This window comes from Jaculus jaculus, chromosome 9 (genome assembly GCF_020740685.1).
Source record: "Jaculus jaculus isolate mJacJac1 chromosome 9, mJacJac1.mat.Y.cur, whole genome shotgun sequence".
NCBI lineage: Eukaryota > Metazoa > Chordata > Mammalia > Rodentia > Dipodidae > Jaculus > Jaculus jaculus.
Genome location: NC_059110.1, coordinates 27265866 through 27281059, shown reverse-complemented (window position 1 = coordinate 27281059; position 15194 = coordinate 27265866). Strand labels below are relative to the sequence as shown.

Sequence of the window (15194 nt, the reverse complement as noted above, 5' to 3'; positions counted from 1 at the left end):
ACCTTTAATCCCAGCACTTGGGAGGCAGAGGTAGGAGGATCACCATGAATTCACGGCCAGCTGAGACTACATAGTGAATTCCAGGTCAGCCTGGGCTGGAGTGAGACCCTACCTAAAATAACAATAATTAATTAATTAATTTTAAAAATGAGATGTGGCAGGCATTCTTAAATGTTGGTCTGGGGATATTCTGCATGAAGGATAAAGTGTTATGAAATGTTTATTTATGTCTGTCTGGCCACAGCATAGTACATTTTAATAACAAATCCTAGGTATTATTTGTTTTAAGTTTGTATTATGTATTTTATTTACATAGTGATATTAGTATTTGTAAACATTTAAACATGTGAAATTGAAGCAGGTCACATTTTTATTTTTTATTTTATTTTTAAAACTTTTTTGTGTATTTTTATTTATTTATTTGAGAGCAACAGACAGAGAAAGAGGAGAGAGAGAGAGAATGGGCACTACAGGGCGTTGAGCCACTGCAAACAAACTCCATACGCATGCTCCCCCTTGTGCATCTAGCTAACGTGGGTCCTGGGAAATTGAGCCTTGAACTGGGGTCCTTAGGCTTCACAGGCAAGCATTTAACCACTAAGCCATCTCTCCAGCCCTATTTTTATTTTTCTTTAAATGTATATGTATATTTTTTTGTTGTTGTTGTTGTTTTGGTTTTTTGAGGTAGGTTCTCACTCTGGCTCAGGCTGACCTGGAATTAACTATGTAGTTTCAGGGTGGCCTTGAACTCATGGTGATCCTCCTACCTCTGCCTCCTGAGTGGATTAAAGGTGTGCGCCACCATGCCCGGCTTAATGTATAATTTTATTATTGACAACTTCTATCTTTACATACAATAAACTATGATAATTCCCTCCCCTCCCCCACTTTCCCCTTCACAACTCTACTCTCCTTCATAACCCCTCCCTCTCTTGATTAATCTCTCTTTTGCTTTGATGTTATTGTCTTTTTCTCCTATTATGAGGGTCTTGTGAAGGTATTGCTAGGCACTGTGAAGTTCTGGATATTGAGGATATTGATGCCAATTTCTTCCTTTGGCACTTACATAATTTTGTTTGTTTACTTGTTTTTGTTTTTCGAAGCGGGATTTCACTCTAGCCCAGGCTGACCTGGAATTCACTATGGAGTCTCAGGGTGGCCTCGAACTCAAGGTGATCCTCCTACTTCTGCCTCCCAGGTGCTGGGATTAAAGGCGTGCGCCACCACGCCCAGCACTCTTACATTCTTTCCACCACATCTTCCGCAATGGACCCTGAACTTTGGAGGGTGTGAGATATTTCAGTGCTGGACACTCCTCTGTCACTTCTTACTTCTTCTCAACACTATGTTGCCATTTAGGTCATCCTTTGGTCACTGCCATTGGAAAAGAGAAGCTTCTCTAACCAAACGTGAGAGTAGCATTAATATATGAATATGAACATTAAGTGCAGAGCTCACTGGGCAGCTTGGTGAACATAATATATGTATTTAACCAGACAAGAGCAGGCTTTATACCCCTAAGGCCCATTTCCTCCCCTGCCATAGGCTTTTGATTAGGTTTTCAGTTCCAGGCATGTATTCCTTCCCATAGAGTGAGCCTCCAGTCCAATTAGAGAACAGTTGATTTCCCCTAGAGCAGACATGCCACTATTTCACCCAGTTGGTCATTTGGCCTGGCTAGCCAAACCTGAGGCTTCCAGTGCCCATTGTTTTCACTGATGATGACTTCTGTCTTCTATAGGGCTGCATGCAATGCAGCTTTTTCCAACTGTTGGTTGGCTGCTTTACAGGGAGGTTTTCAGCTCAGCGCCAGCTTGATTTCTCAGTGACCTTGCTGCCCAGGCATGTGCAGACTTCAGCAATAGGATCTTACCATCTGTTTCTCATGGAAAACCAAGGGTCTTGGCAATAGCCTGTAATGTGTTGGAGGCAACAGGGACCTCCCTGGCCAACAACTCACTGGAAGATATCCCGTCCCTAGCACAGAAAATTTTCTAGTAACAATATATGACTTCTGGATGTGCCATTATCCAAAAAAAGTAGGTTTTCATATATCTTATTCAGAATATCTTGAATTCTGATTGATAATCCCCACCCTTCTCTTACTCATTCTCTTCCCCTGGCCTCACTTAGGCCTTTCCCCACCCTGTAATCTGTTCTTCTACTTACATATGTACAATACCATCCCCTGAAGTCCTTCCCTCTCCTTCCTCCTTTGTAGCCTTTTTCTAGCTTACTGGCCGCTGTTACCCGTTTTTGGTTCCAACACACACACAGGTCTACACGTTTGCAGCTAGGATCCACATGTGAGACTGAACATGCAATGTTTGGCTTTCTGGGCCTGGGTTACCTCACTTAGTATAATCCTTTCCAGATCCAGCTATTTACCTGCAAATTTCATAATGTCATTTTTCTTTACCACTGAATAGAACTCCATTGTGTAAATGTACCACATCTTGATTATCCGTTCATCTGTGAGGGACATCTAAGGTTGGTTCTATTTCCTAGCTATTATGAATAGAGCAGCAATAAACATGGTTGTACAAGTATCTCTAAGGTAGTAAGAAGAGTTATTAGGATATATGCCTAGGAGTGCTATACATGGATAGTATGGCAAATCTATTTTTAGCTTTCTCAAGAACCTCCACACAGATTTCCACAATGGCTGTACCAGACTACATTCTCACCAACAGTGTAGAAGGGTTCCCCTTTTTCCGTATCCTCACCAACATTTATTGTCATTTGTTTTCTTGATGATAGCCATTCTGACAGGAGTGAGATGAAATTTCAAAGTAGTTTTAATCTGCATTTCCCTGATGGCTAAGGATATAGAACAGTTTTTTAGATGTTTATACGTCATCTGTATTTCTTCTTTTACAAATTCCCTATGTAGTTCCATAGCCCATTTTTTTTAATTGGGTTGTTTGATTTCTTATTGTTTTGTTTTTTGAGTTCTTTTTATATTCTGGATGTTAATCCTCTGTCACATGTATAGCTGGCAATGATTTTCTACCATTTTTCAGGTTGTCTCATTGCTGTATTCACAGTGCTCTTTGCTGTACAAAAGCTTTGTAATTTCATGAGATCCAAGAGGTTGGTTAGTGGCGTTATTTCCTAAGCATTTGGGGTTATATTCAGAAAGTCATTGCCTATGCCAATATGTTGAAGGATTTCTCCTACTTTTTCCTCTAGCAGTTCTAGAGTTTCAGAACTGATATTAAGTTTCTGGATCCATTTGGCTGTCTTTTCTCCAATGAATTGTTTTGACATTTTAGTCAAAAAATTAGATGGCTATAGCTGCCTGGATTAACATCTGGGTCCTGTATTCTTTTCCATTGATCTATGTGTCTGTCTTTGTGCCAGTTCCATGCTGTTTTTGTTAGTATAGCTTTGTAATATAGCTTAAAATTGGGTGTGGTGATACCACCAGCCTTATTTTTGTTGCTCAAAATTGTTTTGGTTATGCAGTGTTTTCTTCAATATTTGCATCCTGAGTTGATTTTCTGCTTGTGTTTTCTAATAATCTGTGGTGCTCTTAGACTTGGAAATCCAGCTTAATGTACCTCCAGAGTAGGAGTTTAAGGTGCCAAGTGTAGCTCTTGGACTCCATTCCAACTACAGAAGCAATCCTAGGTGTTGAGTTTCCTGCTATTCAAGTATCCTAGTGGGCTGGGTAGAGCGAATTGCTGGCAAAACTCTAAAATTCAAGTGAGCAATATACGCATTCAATAAAAACCAGCACAGAGTATGCAAATGTGGGGATTGTGAAACAAACAGATAATCTTATAAAGCCAAAATTCCTCAGGGTGTGTGTTGCTCTACACCCTTCATCCTGTGTGCTGGGAGGCTGAGATTTCTGTTCTGAAATGGGTTTCAGGTCAGCCTGGGTCTGAATCAGACCCTTCCTCCAATAATGACAGAAGAAAAAAGACAAAGGCCCTATGATTATGAAAGCATCCAAGGCAACAATAGTCAACCCCCAAATACAGCTTAATTGAAATGGCAAAACCAACCATGAATATGTAACCCATAACCTGCCCAGACATGGAAAGAGAGATTAGCACTTCCAGTGCAGGCCCATGTACCTCCTTTTTTTCTGTCGATGACATTGCCTTTTGGGGTGGCTTCCAATCTCATCAATGCTAAGTGCCCACCTCAATCCTTTCTTGTGCTGTGCAGCTGGTGATCAGCTGTGCTGGATGCCCTGCCTCAGGGGGCTGAATATATTCTACAGAGGTGCATGCTTCTCTGCTGTGGCTGATAAAAATCTATGCCCCTTCACTTTTGGGGGAGGAAAAAAAAGTGTATTTTGCTGTTGTTTTGCTTAAATCCCTTGCTCCCTAGGCTGGTTTGGTGTGACTCCTATGCAGCCATCTTACCCATAAGTCAGGTTACATTTTTTAAAATTATGAATTATACTCTGAGGCAGAGGTAAAAGGATCGTTGTGAGTTTGAGGCAAGCCTGGGACTACAGAGTGAGTTCTAGATCATCCAGGGTCAGAGTGAGACCCTACCTCAAAAAAAAAAAAGAAAAAAGAGATGAATTAATTTCATGAAGTAAAGATCGTATGGTTTCTTCTTTTAGAGATTTCCCTAAGATTTAAAAAAAAAAAAAGAAACAAAACCAGGGGCTGGAGAGATGCCTTAGCAGTTAAGCACTTGTCTGTGAAGCCTAAGGACCCTGATTCAAGGCTCGATTCCCCAGTGCCCACATAAGCCAGATGCACAAGGTGGCACACCTGATGTGTCCATTCTCTTTCTCTCTGTTTGTCTGTTACTCTCAAATAAATAAATAAAAATAAACAAAACAAAAACTAGATGATAATAAAACCCAAAATTCCAGTGATAATATTTTCATTTAAAAAGAAGGTTCTAGGGACTGGAGAGATGGCTTAGCAGTTAAGCACTTGCCTGTGAAGCCTAAGGCCTCGGTTCAAGGCTCCATTCCTCAGGACCCATGTTAGCCAGATGCAAAAGGGGGTGCACACATCTGGAATTCACTTGCAGTGACTGGAAGCCCTGGCATGCCCATTCTATCTCTATCTTTCTGCCTCTTTCTCTCTGTTTGTCACTCTCAAATAAATAAATAAAAATTAAAAAGTTTTAGAAACAAAAAGAAGGTTCTAGACTTTCAACCATAGGGTTAAAAACTCATTGATGCATATTTCTGACAAGTTAAATAGCAATGATGTTAAATTGCTTGGTGTGGAAATTATTCTCCATGGCATGAGATGAAAGAAGGCAGCCCTGATTTATTGAAACGTCCATGGAATCCAAATAAAAATTTTATAGCTTAAGCAAATAAAGTGTCAGAACTGTAGGTAACCAGAAAGAAGGTTTCTCTGAAGACAGATTACCTACGAAATGATTCACAGTTGGTAGGGAGCTATTTAATATTTAGGTTTATCCCTTGTCTGCATTGGTAACACTCTCCCCTGGTGTCTGCTGTTCCCATAAATGCCATGCAGACTTTATGGGAGCCATGGACATAACTAATGGTATCTCTGACTGGAGTAATTAAGACTTTCTTCCTTTCTTTCTAATGGATAGCCTTTAGTGAGGTTATTAACTGATACAGCTGGCTTAGCATTCAAAGACTGGAAGGAATTATGACTAGCCTTCTGCCTCTGTAAGCATGTGAGCCTCCTATCTAGGGAGGGCAGGCTGGCTTTGGAGATAAGGACATGATACTGGACCCTGAGAAGGCATTTGATGAGCGGTCTATTATTGAAAGTCTTATATTATGAACATCTTTACATAATAGAATTGAATACTGGTGGAGTGCTTTATAATTTTCAAAGGACCAATGACAGGCTGATTACTTAACATTTATATGCACCAGACAATCTGGCAAGTGCTTTACATTCATACCAAGGTCACACAGCTAGTGAAATAACAGAGCTGGTAGTTGAACCATAATTCAGCCCGAGGAAAATCTGTGCTCTTAAGCAAGCTTCCCTTGTCTGTGAAATCTACCCTGGAAGCCTTGTAGGTGGTAGGCATTACAAATCCCATTGTCTAAATGGTTTAAAGGAAAGTTTAGGGCTGGAGAGATGGCTTAGTGGTTAAGGCACTTGCCTGCGAAGCCCAAGGACCCATGTTCAACTCTCCAGATCCCATGTATGTCCGACGCACAAAGGTGACGCAAGCACAAGGTTGTGCATGCCCACAAGCGTCTGTAGTTAGATTGTAGTGGCTGAGGCCCTGGTGTACCAGTTATTTCTCTCATGAATAAATAAATAATTAAAAATATTTTTTAAAAAATAAAAATATTTAACAGAAAGTTTAGTTCACAGGCTAATGAGAGGCAATGCTTGAGTGGCTTAGAGTCCTGTTGATATTCTGTGTCTTCCTGGAGTAGCACTGTTTCCTCACTAACTCTGTGAGGTAGGTTCAAACACGGAAGTAGAATCACAATCTATTTCCCACAAAAATCAACTAATGGCCCTGGGTGTATGTGTGATTGAACTGGGGAAAGGGAAAGAGAATGGTATACTGTCATGTGTTTATATTACAATGTCGTAACAGAGGGGCAGATAGATGTCTCCAGAAAATGCACAGGTGATGGAATTCTGGACATGGGACTTACATGCTGTGTGGCCAGAAGTCCTGAGCCGTAGGTTGTCACCCAGAACTCTGGTGTCACAGAGCAGTGGTATATACTTGTAAACAATGAACCAGCACTTTATTCAGACCTTGGACTGGGAGTAAGAAACAGATCAATGGAAGGACTATTTCTATTTTATAATCTTAATTTTACAGCAATGGAGATCAGACTCAGGACATCATGCATGCTAGGCAAGTGCTCTGTCATTCAGTGAGCTACGTGCCTAGTCCAGAAGGATCTTTCCTTTGTGTGTTTTTCTGTTTGTTTGTTTTGCTTTGTTTTTGACTTTTTGAGGTAGGGTCTCACTCTGGCTCAGGCTGACCTGGAATGCACTCTGTAGTCTCAGGGTAGCCTTGAACTCATGGCGATCCTCCTACCTCTGCCTCCCAAGTACTAGAATTAAAGACATGCACCACCATGCCTGGCTCAGAAAGATCATTTTTAAGTCCTCTTTCAGGCTGGAGGGATGGTTTAGCGGGTAAGGCACTTGTCTGCAAAGCCAAAGGACCCAGGTTTGATTCCCCAGGACCCACGTTAGCCAGATGCACAAGGGGACACACATGTCTAGAGTTCGTTTACAGTGGCTGGAGGCCCTGGAGTGCCCATTCTCTCCCCCCCATTTCTCTGTCAAATAAATAAACAAACATATTAAATCTTCTCTCAGTAGTCTTGTAATGGAAAGCCTTTAATTGGCAAATTTATCTACATGATGATCCATTTGTCCAATGGTTCCATGTTCTTAACTCTAGGCAGTTGATATTGCAGAATGCCTATGGAGAATATGGTCATTAGCAATGTTTGAGGGTAAAATGGCTAAGTTGTTTTGCCTTCTATGAAGGAGCAAAGAAAACTCTGCTTAGCCGAAAGCCACTGAGACGTGGGAAGATTTGCAAGTAGTTTTCAGCAGTAGGGGCAAAAATCCAATGTTTGTTGAAAAATGTATAACTCTTTAATGTATTGTTGCAGTACGTTATGTATACACTGGGTTGGAAGTCAGTCTAACAAGCATACACATCTTCTGGTTGTGCAGTTAAATGCACAATAATGCACGGCTCACCTTAGTAATTTGTTTTTAAGACAACCTCCTTCTTCCTGGCGCTAAGATTGAGTGAGATGATCTTTTCCTACTTTACATAGACATTGATATAATTCCTACTAAGTTTTTCTTCTTTTGTCCTTTTACCCTTTGGGATAATTGCCTTGGGCAGATGATAAACACATACTAAGACATGGAGCGAACATTGAACCGATCTTTCTTAAATGGCTTCTAGGTGATTTTTGAGATGAGATTCGCATTTTGTCTATTTCTTTCTTTTTAAAAACACCATTTATTTTTATTATTTTTATTTTATTTTATTCATTTGAGAGAGAGAGAGAAGCAGGTAGAGAGAGAATGGGCACACCAGGACATCTAACCATTGCAAACCAACTCCAGACACATGCACCAAGTTGTGCATTTGGTTTACGTGGGTGCTGGGGAACCGAACCTGGGTACTTAGGCATTGCAAGCAAGTGCCTTAATGGCTAAGCCATCTCATTTGTACATATTTGATAATGACTCTCAAATATGTTTGAAAACCTTTTCCTGTCATCTTAAGTGAAGTAAGTATAAATGCTGGCCCTTGATATTTACTATGGAGGCTCCAGAGTTCCTAGAAAACTGGAAAGGTTCTTTACCTGATTCTATCATTTCTTCAACAAGTGTTTGATTGTCTCTTGTGTGCCAGACACTGTGCTGGCCACAGATGACCAGATGGTGACAAAAATGAAAACAAAGCCAAGTGAAAACACGGTCTTTGTTTGCAAGCTGGTGATGGGAGCGGAAGTCACTGGAATACATCAATGCATGTGAATGGTGATAAATGCAATGACAAGATAATTAGGAGATTGGAAACATATTTACAACAGAGCCTGATGGAGGACAGGTGTAAAATTTTCCAGTGGAGGCTGTGCTGAAGAAGTCATCCTTGGGCAAAGAGAACAGGACCTGGAGCGTGAGCCAGAGGCAGATGGGCAAGGAGAACGGGGCCCGAAGCGTGAGCCAGAAGCAGATAGGCAAGAGGGCAACCCTTGGAGGAAGGGCATGGAAGTATTAAGATTCATTTCAGGTAATAGATGGCCAACTTGGGGGCTGGAGGGATGGCTTAGCATGTAAGGTGCTTGCCTGCAAAGCCTAAGGACCCAGGTTTGATTCCCCAGAACCCATGTAAGCCAGATGCACCAGGGGGCGCATGCATCTGGAGTTTGTTTGCAGTGGCTGGAGGCCCTGATGCACCCATTCTCTTCCCCCTGCCCGCTGCCTCTTTCTCTCTCTCTCAAATAAAACGAAAAGAAGGCCGAAGTTTAATTTTATCTCCCATAAACTGAGGCCAGTATTGACTGAACCACATTTATGAAAGAACCTCATTTCTTAGGTATTATTTCTCCACAATGGCTCCCCACCACTATCCAATACACCCAGAGCAGTAACCATCCAGCCAGATGAAAGAGGAGGAAGACATTTTTGCATCCATCTGACTGGTCAGAACTCAGTCACAGCACAGGACTCCACAGCAAAGTTTGGGAAGCGTAGTGTTTATAATAGGCAGCTATGTGGCCGAGTTCTGTTCTTGAAAGAGAAGGTCAGTGTTGAGAGCTCACTGGCAGTCTGCCACGCACTTACAACATGACACTGTCTGTCGGAAAACAATTTCCTCCAGTCAATGACAGCTCGCACATTCTGCCACCATTGCGCTTTTCTCGGGGGGCGGGGTAGGGGGGTGAGGATATGTGTGTGAGCCCAGGGGAAATCCCTGCAGTAGCCCATTTGGGGAAAATGCACATTGTAATCTCTCTGACTAGTTATTCCTGAACTCTTGACTTGGGTGTGTTGGACATTTTTTCCAGTTAGTAATGAACACTTTAGGAGACTCAGTGTAATTTTTGTCCCTTTGGTGCCTCACACAGCAGCTGGCACATGCTCACTAATCGGCTTATTAACTTAGTTAGTGACTAATGGAGAGGCAGAAACACATGGTTGTAGCTAGTGTTCTACCAGGATAAACAACAGACAAAAGAAACCAAATTATAATTACAGATAATAAACTGTGTGAACTAAAAATAAGAAATGTTGACAGGGACTGGTATTTTAGATTTATATTTTAGAATTAAGAAATGTGCACTATCAAATAATTCTTATTGGTATTTTAGATTTGTATTTATTTTTATTTATGTATTTGATAGAGAAATATATATTGAGAGAGAGAGAGAATGGGCCCAGCCCTGCAGCCTGCAAACGAACCCCAGTCACATGTGCCACCTTGTGTAACTGGCTTATGTGGGTCCTGGGGAATTGAACCTGGGTCCTTTGGCTTTGCAGGCAAGCACCTTAACTGCAAAGCCATCTCTCCAGCCCTGCATTTATTTTAGAATTAAGCAATGTGCACTATCAAATCATTCCCAGAAGTAAACGGAAGTTGGAATGGAGTGGCATTGGAGTAGAAGTGCTTTTCCAGCCATTTAGGTTTATCTTTTAATTTTTAATCACTTATTTTATTTATTTGAGAGAGAGGAGTAGCGAGAGAGCAAATGGGCACATCAGGGCCTCCAGCCACTTGAAACAAACTCCAGACACATGTACCACCTTATGCATCTGGCTTAGGTGGGTTCTAAGGAATTGAACCTGGGTCCTTGGGCTTCACAGGAAAACACCTTAACTGCTAAGCCATCTCTCCAGCCCTAGATTGGTTTTTTAAAATATTTATTTATTTAAGAGAGAGAAAGAGGCAGAAAGAAAGAGAGAGAGTATGTGTGTGTGTGAGAGAGAGAGAGAGAGAATGGCCATGCCAGAGCCTCCAGCCACTGCAAACTCCAGACATATGTACTCCCTTGTGCATTGGCTTATGTGGGTTCTGGAGAATCGAATCAGGATCATTTTGCTTTGCAGACAAATGCCTTAACTGCTAAGCCATTTCTCCAGCACCCCCTTTTTTATGTTTTTTTTTTTTTTTAAGAAAGGCTTTGTAACACTGCTAGAAGTTGACCTGGCCTTAGATGTATAGTTTGGGGAGTAGATAACTGTCCAGGCTTAGGGTAAGGGTGCATGATGTGCCTTCTGCGAAACACTGAACTGAGCAAGTCATTGTCCCTTCCCATGGCAGCCTCATTCCCCCTATCTTCCTCTTAGTTCACCGATGGAGGCAGTGCCAGCCACTGGATCGCTAGATGCTGTCTACCTCTCCAGCTCCTGCTGTTCGGCAGTAATTCAGTCCATATGCTTTCCTGACCCTGGCAAGGATATGTTTCTAAAAGAATTGCCCTCGGCCCGTACAACACTTATTCTCCTTGGAGCCAAACTGCTCAGAACATTAATATCAACTTTTTCCTGCTCAGGAGAAAGAGCGTGTCAGGCCAGGAATTAATTTGCTGTTGCCCTGTGCTTGCTACACCCCGTGTGTGCTGTGATCCAGGGGATTACTGCTTGCTAGGCACTGGGAGCAAACCAGCTTCTCTGTCATTTTTAGTAAGGCATTGCCCTGGACCCCATCCGCCTGGGTACACAGCATGCCCTTTATCTTGTTAGTCATGGGGCTGGTGACGACTATCAACCCCGTGATGAAAACCTCCTGTGCCTTCCGCACAACAAACTGCATGCTCTTAAGACTGCATGATCTTTATTCATGAGCTGCATTTCCTTCTATTGTTTCCTGTTTTTGTTTCTGTTTTTTGTGTTGTTTGTTTTTGTTTTTTCATATAGCTTAGTGAGCCTGAAAACTGGAACCCAGACCCTAAGTACAGAAAGCCTTCCCTGCAAGCTCTTTTTTTAAAATATATTTTATTTTTATCTATTGATGTTTCTATTACACCAGGGCCTCTAGCCACTGCAAATAAAGTGTGCCTCTTTGTGCATCTGGCTTATGTGGGTACCGGGGAATCAAATCCCAGATCTTTGGGTTCTGCAGGCAAGCGCCTTAACCACTGAGCCATCGCTCCAGCCCGCTGCAAGCTCTTTTGAGCAAAGTCAGCCTTGCTGGCGGGCTGGAGCGGGATTCCTGTGCAGGGGGCTGGAGGAGGTCTGTGTGTGTTCATGTGCTGGGCTTCCTGGTCACACTGCCAGCTTCCATGTTCCTGTGAAACGTCATCAGTGAGGACGGCCAGCTCACAGCCCTCCCAGCTTCCCAACAGGCACGTACCTGCTCCTCCAGCCATTGTGGCTGAAATGCAGCTTTTTCTCACAGAAAACTGGGTCAGACTTTGAAAACTTGCTTTCTAAACCTGCTTTTAGGCAGCTCACCTGAACTCCTGGGGAGATGGAAGGCAGAAAGCTAGTGGGCTAGTGCCTGTAAGTAACATTAATACTTAACCAGTTCAAATATTTGCAGATGGTATCTCGAAATTGTAGTGTTACCAGTCTTCTTTTAAAAAATATTATTTATTTATTTATTTATTTGAGAGAGAAAGGGAGGGAAGAAGATGTAAAGAGAAAGAGAATGGGCACACTAGGGCCTCTAGCCACTGCAGACAAACTCCACATGCATGCTGCACCTTGTGCATCTGGCTTTATGTGGGTCCTGGGGAAATCGAACCTGGGTCCTTTGGCTTTGCAGGCAAGCGCCTTAACTACTGAGTCATCTCTCTACCCTAACCGCCACTTACCAATCTTTATCGGCCATAGTCTAAAAGTCAAAGGTGTGGTGGATCAGGTGCCAAAGAAGGAAGGGAGGGAGGGAGGGAGGGAGGGAGGGAGGGAGGGAGGGAGGGAGGGAGGGAGGGAGGGAGGAAGAAAAAAGCGTAAGTTGAAAGTGTCCTGAGGGCCCAATAACTTCTGGGGCCTATGGGAATTCTAAGAGGATATAAACCAGTAACTTACCAGACTGGTGCAGCTGTGAGGTAGGAGCGCACATTGTAACAGACTACGTTAGGGAGGGTGGGCACAAAGGACCTCTCCAAGGAGGGGACATTTGAGTTGAAGCCTGGAAGGTAACACCCGGAGGAAGCTAATGAAATCAGCTTTGCCACACAGGCGGAGCCCCAAACCAGGGCTTCCATGAGTCCCAATAACCCACCCTCCTTGCCTACTAAACCCAGCTCTGAAACATGGCCATTAGAAGACAGCCATGTCTCCAAGGGTAAAAAATCGGCAAAAGCATTTTCTTTACTTCTTTACTGGCACACACCTGGCTCTCTTGAAGACAACGGGCAGTCTAGGGCTGGCTTAGCCCCAGCTAAAACGGACAGCCTAGGAGACGTCAGGTGGTCGCACTGCTTTGATTGCTGGCATGTAGGGAGCTATGCCCTGTGTTAGGTGGATGCGCTGGGCCTCTGTGCTCTTTGCTGAATGGAAACACATGAAGAAAGCTGTCCCTGGCAGGCCACACTGCAGGTGGGGCACAGCTGTTGGAGCTGGCATCAAGAAGTATTCATGTCTGTTCCTCCAACAAGACAAGCCACAAGCCAAGGAGACCAAAAAAAAAAGGGGGGGGGTCTGGCTCCTCCCCTACAAAGTCAGAAGCAATCCTTAAATGTCACGGCCTTTTGCTGATTGCTTCCCTAACGACTTTGTAAAGTAGAAAGCGGCATTCTAATGGTCCGTAAAAATCCTGCAGATGCCACCAACCCACTGTCCATATATCCTGAGGAATAAGGAAACTTGGGGCTAGAAAACAAGAAAACGCCATGCAGCTTTGGAGGAGAGGGGATTATAGGGGAGAAGAAGAAAGTGGCATAAATGAATTTCCAATGCCAGGTGGGTCTGGGAAGAGGATTGTGTGGCCAGTGGTCTCTGCCTGGGGGTTTTCAGGTTCATGGCGTGTTGTTCAAAGAGTCAGAGAAGCGCACATGTAGCAGGAAGTGTATTGAAGGGTAAAGGAAAAATACAAAATGCAGGGAATATGCTGCAAGACAGCAGCGAGTCCCCCAGCAAGCCCAAGAGCAGCGGGTTAGTGTTTGAAATGTCTTTCTTTCTTTTCTATTTTCATTTATTTATTTGACAGAGAAAAAGGGAGAGAGAGAGAGAAAGACAGAATGGGCGTGCCAGGACCTTCAGCCACAGCAAACAAACTCCAGACACGTGCGCCCCCTGGTCATCTGGCTAACGTGGGTCCTGGGGAATTGAACCTGGGTCCTTTGGCTTTGCAGGCAAATGCCTTAATGGCTAAGCCATCCTCCAGCCCTCTTTTCTTTTCTTTTCTTTTCTTTTTTTTTTTTTTTGAGGTAGGGTCTCACTCTAGTCCAGGCTGACCTGGAATTCACTATGTAATCTCAGGATGGCCTCGAACTCATGGCAGTCCTCCTACCTCTGCCTCCCGAGTGCCTGGATGAAAAGTGTGTGCCACCACACTCGGCTTTCATATATATATTTGAGGGGGGGGGGTCCTCTTTTCAATGAAGTCTATGAGAAGAAGTAGCTGGTTACTAGGGAGTACAGTTTGGGTGATTCTCTGGTTTGATTGACAGGCTTGAGTTATGTAAGCTTTTCTCTCTTGCATATTTCCTTTCCCATGGTGTAACCTGGTTTTAATCACACATACACCAAGTTATGCAGAGGCAGAAGATGGTAAATAAGAGATTCTTTCTCAAATTCACTCAGAAATACATAGTTTGCTTTACTGTGCATGTACCCACAAGCAGTCCAGGCTGGATCAGGCCACATCTCCCATCTCAAATATTTCCCAGGTATTTGGACAGAAATGTGCGTTACTAATAAGTTACTATGGGAACTAATTTATTCCATGTTTGAAACGGGGTGTGCAGCTCCATGCAGGTGATAGTTCTGCAGTCTCAAGTGCATTGTTCAGACAGGGGTGTATGCATATACCAAGCAAGCGGAGACTTGGGTTGGTAAGCTCTTTCCTATGCTTGTCTGCCGCAATAAACACAGAAAATCAAAGAAACCTTTGAGTCTACGAAGAGGTAGATGCTGTGGCACTCAGTGGCTCATCACTGAGAGTCAGCTTACTTGAATTCGAACCTCCGCTCTGCAACTTGCTGGCTGCGCCAACTTGGGCAACCCATTTAATCTTTGAGTTTCTGTTTCCTGGTCTTTAAGACAGTGACAATCATAACACTTGTTTGCGATATCAGTCTACGTGTTTCATGAGCCATGGCCTAGCACAGTCCTAGTCTGGCCTTTTCCTCCGACTTCTATTGTTGAACGCAGCTCCTGGAGCTTGGAGGAATGTGCTGCGTCTTGCCAGCCTTGCAGCGGTCCTTCCAGTGAGAACAGGCTAACAGCTTTCTGTCTAATCCCTACTCTCTCTCTTTGTACAAAAACTGTTATTTATTTGAGAGAGAGAGAGAGAGAGAGGGAGGGAGAGAGAATGGGCACGCCAGGGCCTCCAGCTGCTGCAAACGAACTCCAGATGCGTGCGCCCCCTTGTGCATCTGGCCTATGTGGGTCCTGGGGAATTGAACCTGGGTACATTGGCTTTGCAGGCCAGCACCTTAAGTGTTAAGCTCTCTCTCCAGCCTGCTACTGTCTCTCTCTTTTATTAGGCAGTGGTAACCACTATTGGAGAGAGCAGTGAGCAGGATAGAAAGAAAAAGGAAAGAAAAGCAGTCGTAAAGCGAGGACTGCACAGATGACCTGTAAAATGCTCATTTCTGTATC

The 15194-nt window shown here is 43.4% G+C and overlaps 1 protein-coding gene across 1 annotated transcript in view; it reads left to right on the top strand.

The window, feature by feature from the left end:
- Positions 1-15194, top strand: part of Arfgef3 (ARFGEF family member 3) — a 196172-nt gene that overhangs the window by 64357 nt on the left and 116621 nt on the right. The window lies entirely within an intron of this gene.